The 5424-nt window shown below is 38.8% G+C and overlaps 1 protein-coding gene across 20 annotated transcripts in view; it reads right to left on the bottom strand.

The window, feature by feature from the left end:
* Positions 1-3480, bottom strand: part of epb41l2 (erythrocyte membrane protein band 4.1 like 2) — a 47303-nt gene extending 43823 nt beyond the window's left edge. For 18 of the 20 annotated variants that reach the window (XM_032543652.1, XM_032543660.1, XM_032543671.1 and 15 more), the window contains exon 1: positions 2018-2264. The gene's annotated coding sequence lies outside the window, so the exon portion shown is untranslated. Of the gene's footprint in view, positions 1-2017; positions 2266-3234 lie in introns of those variants that run through there. The other 2 variants (XM_032543654.1, XM_032543668.1) reach the window with 2 other exon arrangements.
* Between the last annotated feature and the right edge of the window lie 1944 nt (positions 3481-5424).

Genomic DNA, 5424 nt, shown 5'->3' with positions numbered 1-5424 from the left:
TATATATTATAAAAAAAAAAAAAAACACCTGTTGTATAGTTTATGCCCATCATATTAGTATAAATAGTTATAAAAAGTAAAACAGGGTCTATGGTCTTTAGCAGGCATCCATGTGTATTTTAGAAGTAATAGCAGGAGAAATGTGACATGGTGATTACTTTGTGTTCATTTTTCACGGAAAACAACCCAATGCAATTGTTACAATGACATACAATAAAGCATGAATAGACATGTTCCTAGTTCCAAAGTCCCACATCCATCACCACTGCCGATGACATTGTCCCTGCCCTGATGTCCTCCATTTCTGTCTAACCTACCTTCCTTTGCCTCAGAGGAGGCACCAGAGCCGAGTTGTGCTGATTAAAATAATGAGTAGTTGGACACGCACGCACTGCATTAAATCTGACAGTGGCAGCATACATACATTGATTTAGTTCCTCAAAATTGAATTATGTCGATGTAAAAGATAAGTTTGCCAATTGCCAAGGACTTCTTACACGTCATCACAATCTAAGCTCAGTCCAGTGTGTCGGCCTGACTGCCTATTTGCCTGTGAACTATTGGAAAGCTTGTCATCTGTCAAGCAAAGCATGACTTCTGATACTCTTCCTGGAAAATAAATATACACACGTTAAAAACACACAGTTCTGTCTGCAGACAAATAGTGGTAAGAGTATGACGAGAAAGTAAGACAGAAACTGTGGTGGTGCAAAGGCAGACCTATCAAAATTGTAACAAATCTTAAATAGATCATAAAATCAATACTTTACAACAGAAATGTTCCATACATGGTATGGTTAAGGGTTAACATCATCTTCTAGTTACCTGGTCAAATTAGAGCCAATTTGAGCCACTTCTCAAGTAAAACAGATTTATAAATTAAATACCATCTTTTCTGGATTATAGTCAAACTAAAGGCTTTACCACACCGGGTTTGGCTCTGATAAGTTGGTATGGGATGTCCTCAACCATTTTGTTATCTTTGAAATAATCAATAAGGTACACAACAGACTAAATGTTAATGGGTAACACCATTCCACAAATACTGTTAATTCCTAATTCGGGTGGATGCTCTGAATATCTCGGTTGCCACTGTCCCACCTGGGACAAAAAAACCTCTGGAATTCAGTAGCCAAATGGGACTGCCTTTCCTAAAAAATCTGTGTGTACCACTTTCCAGAATTAAACCATATGAAACGAATGCCTTCATAACAGTAAAACGTGTTCCAGTGTTGCTAACGTTACTGCTAACACAGGAAGCGCTGCCTTTACACAAGGAAACGGACTCACGACAACGACAGAAAAAACGGCTTTTAAATTAAATATTGTCGTTGTTCTCAACAGCTTGATACCTTCAAAATAACCATCTACTAACGTTACTTGTTAACTCAGCGTTAAAAAACAGTTTCATGAGTCGTCCCACAAAAACTGTGACGGATGTCTGAACGGTCAAACGTAACGAGTGCGTTAGCATGATTAGAAGAAGAAACCGCCAACGTTAACTCGCCGTTAACGTGACATAGCGGTAGGATTCACCTAGCTACACCAGGAAATACAACCACCAAAACCAACAGCAACGCACCGGGGTCTATTCATTAAGAAAATGGATATTACGTAAAAATGTAATTTACGGTGGTTTTACCTAATCTAACGTTAAGTGTCCCCACGAAACCTCTGATGCTAACCACATAAAACCCATTCGAGCGAGATTAAGCGGGACATGAAAGTAGTTTAGATGATGTGAAGAAGATAGTCGCCATGAAAAGCATTATATCGAAGGTATGACCGCGACTCCACATAACAGATTTCATTGGGAAGTGTGCGGTTTGCGTGACCATTTCGAAAACTGCTTCAGGTTATTGTGGTTTTCAGTGCAGGTTGTGCACCTAACGTTACACCTAGCAACACACGGCAACAAATTCGACATTAACAACGCTAGATAACCAAAAGGCATTGAAGCCGCAGTCGCCCAATGTATAAATCACGTGATTTAAAAGGTGGTGAAATCAAACGTTACCTGTTGTGATTTTCAACGATGAGTGTGGGAAACTTTTCCAAACGTGGCCTCTCACTGTGTTCTCCTCCAAAAAATAACGTACGTCCCACTATCTCAGCCTCCAAAATCTCCACTACACACCGAAAATCTGGCTATGGCTCAAAGCAGACGTATCCATCATCTTCAAGACCCGCCCCATACAGTGAAAAACATCTTTTAGCGGTCTCTCATTGGCACAGATATGTCACTGTGTTAGATCCTGAGATGTGATTGGTGGCCCGCACTGTCCATTTGCGTAGGGAGGGACGTTCGGTGCAGATGTAGCAGTGATAGCGTGGCAGCTCCCTCTAGAGGACATATAGCATCACTGCAATATGGTGATTACTGTTTTTATTTTATTTTTTCTAAAAAATTTAAATTCAGAATTTTGAGACCACGGTAGTTACAATTGACAAGGTGGATACAATTATGTTTTTTATTTTAGTTTTTAATGGAAAATTAATGTATCTTTGCCCTTTTTTTGAACTTTTTTCAACTTTACTTATATTATTTATAGATAGAAGTTGATAAAGCTCATCTCCTTTGCTTTGACTTTGCTAACCATTTTTTTGAAAAAAAATTGAAAATAGGCACATTTGCAAATAATGTACAACCCCTGCATTTGAGAACCAATGCAGTTCAGTAATATGAATATTAATAACTGGTGTTTTGTAAATCACAGCACAGGTGGGTTTTAATTTCTGAGCACCAAGGAAAATATATGTACAAGGTATAAAATTGTTTAAAAAAAGTAGCAACTGATGCTTAACATCCGTGTTTAAAATTCACACTTAAAATATTTGATGATGATGGACACAATCATTGATTATTTGATTGTGTTGATCTACTTGTTGGACACTCAGTTACTCTTTCTTTCCTCAACATATTCTCTCTTTCTCTCTCACACACACACACACACACTACTGTATACACCAACACCCACCCCCAGATTACAGAAGCTCAAGTAATTGGCTTATAGCGTAAGGCAACGTGAAGATTTAACATCTACAAAAGAGGAGGAGTTAATAACCACATAAGAACAACATCAATGTATAGAAATATAAACAACTATAAGAGATAGTTGAGTAAGTGTAATAGGCTACTAATTATACTAATTATTAAAACATGTTATCACAAAAACTGGCAATAGCAGAAATAATCAATTTTACAGCATGTAGGGTGTGTTTTAGTGAACTCACCATTAGTAGAGTAGCATGGATCCAGCAGAGCAGCACAGCAGGCCAGTAGAGAGTGCACACACAAACAGAGGAATGGAAAACAGGAAATCAGACATTTCTTTAAACTTCAGGCACATCTACATGTTTATTTTCTGAGCTGCATCCGCTACGGTTGCATTCCTCAGATTTAGTTGCATTTCATCCAATAACATTACACAGATACGAAAGATTGTACTGGCTGTTTTGTTACAGTTACACAATCCCTACATTATGAAGAGAAAAAAATGACACAGCTGATTCCTGTCCACCCGTGACTCTGAGCATCCAGACGAGTCATGAGGAAAAAAGACAAAACGCAGCAGATCTCCTCTCTGGTGTGCTATCAGTCTAATTCTATTGACAACATCCACATGTTTGGAGAATGACAGGATCACACCCACACTGGAACATGTAGTCAAACAAATAATACAGGGCTGAGTGAATTATGGACTCCTCCCTCTGTTGTGTCCCTGAAGACATTCACCCTTTGGCCTCACCAGTCCATGAATTGAATTGATATTTACTGAGGAGGAGGATGCACACAGAACAGCTTGACCTTTATCAGTCTCAGTTTGGATCATAATGAAATCAACACAGGGTGCCTAGAGGGTAAAAGCACACTGAAAGATGTGAAACCATTTTCTAAAGCAAAACCTGAGAGAACATAGGGTCAACGAGTTTCTGATGGTTTTCTTGGTTCTCCTGCTTTTTATTTTACCGTCCATTTAACAAGACATGACAGTTAGAGCACTGACAAGGTTACAACAAAGACACTAGGGACAAAAGTATATGGCTACTCTTGCATGATAATCCAGAGCTCTACTGGAATAAAAAACGTCAAGAAAGTCCGAAAGGTGTACCTGCTTGTCAGAGGTCCCATATTGCAGAAATAGTTCACACACTGAGATTAAGTTTTGACTCTACACCTAATCAGCCTGACCTTATCTTTTACCTAAGGTATCTCTCTGTCTCTCTCTCTCTCTCTGTCTCTCTCTCTCTCGCTCACTCGCCTGTGCTAAGTCTAAGCACACACAACAGTTACCTCTTTGCCTTATGCTGAACGCTTAGCCTCACAGTGTGGAACTGATCGACTTGCAGTGTCCTGGCTGTAAATCAACAGATCATGCGAGTGTCGATAAGCATAACAGACCTGGCTATCAGAAACACAGTGTCCTACAATGTGAGCTACAGGAGGCTAGCTGTGCGGTTTCTTATGCAGGCATGGCAGAAGCCAGTGCAGATTCTCTGGGGGATTAGTGGCGAGCCCTTCTGAGCGGGAATTACCCTGACACAGCCATCTGGACACCAAAACATTGCCCACTGGATCAACTATAGTCCTGCCAAGTCGCTATGCTGATGGAGCAGTCACATCTTGCTCAGTCATTCTTCTGCCCTGACCTGAGAACAGCAAAATCATTCAAACCTGCACCCTGGTTTAAGAAACTTTCCATTCAGTTGGTACATAGTAATTGAATGCATGCTTAATGTTTTGTAATATTTTATGTTGATTGTAGTCAATAAGTGACTTATTTAATTTAAAGTTCAATATGTTTCCATGTAGCACTTTTTCTTAGGTAACAGTTAAGTTATTCCTGATTGGAATTTATAAATTGTACTTCATTATTAGTCTGAGATTGTTGTGTAATGTTCATAGATTTTAAGAATACAGTGGTCTGCAATTAGAATACCAAAATTGTAATGTTTTATATTCACTGTCTCCCGTTTTAGCTTTTAAGCAGTGTTCAATGCATGTATTTTCCTTATTATTAAAGCTTATCTGTCCTATCAGCTAAAGAGTAGTCTGTAGTGTAGTATAGTAGTAGTATAGTATAGTGCTCTGTAGGAAACTACTAGAACTGTTGGGACCTACTCTATCTGTGAATTGAATTGAATAGTATAAGTGAACACACAACCAGAACATTTCATGTGCTCCGTAAGAACTCAGCACACTTTATTAAAGTGCAATTAGACAACTCTTCTATACATAAATGCTACCACGTCCTCCCAGCCCATTGGCCACTTCACTTGAACGAAGTCTATTTTTATTCAATTTATCAAGTTAAAGTCATTTATAAAGTGTATAAGTTATTTATAAAGTTAAGTTGAAGGTGTGACAAAGTGATTTCCAAAAGCTTCTTTTCACTCTGGGCCAATAATACCCATCCAAACCAC

The sequence above is a fragment of the Etheostoma spectabile genome, chromosome 18, assembly GCF_008692095.1.
Source record: "Etheostoma spectabile isolate EspeVRDwgs_2016 chromosome 18, UIUC_Espe_1.0, whole genome shotgun sequence".
Classification (NCBI taxonomy): domain Eukaryota; kingdom Metazoa; phylum Chordata; class Actinopteri; order Perciformes; family Percidae; genus Etheostoma; species Etheostoma spectabile.
The sequence above is the reverse complement of the archived record's forward strand: the minus strand, read 5'-3'. Positions and strand labels throughout refer to the sequence as shown.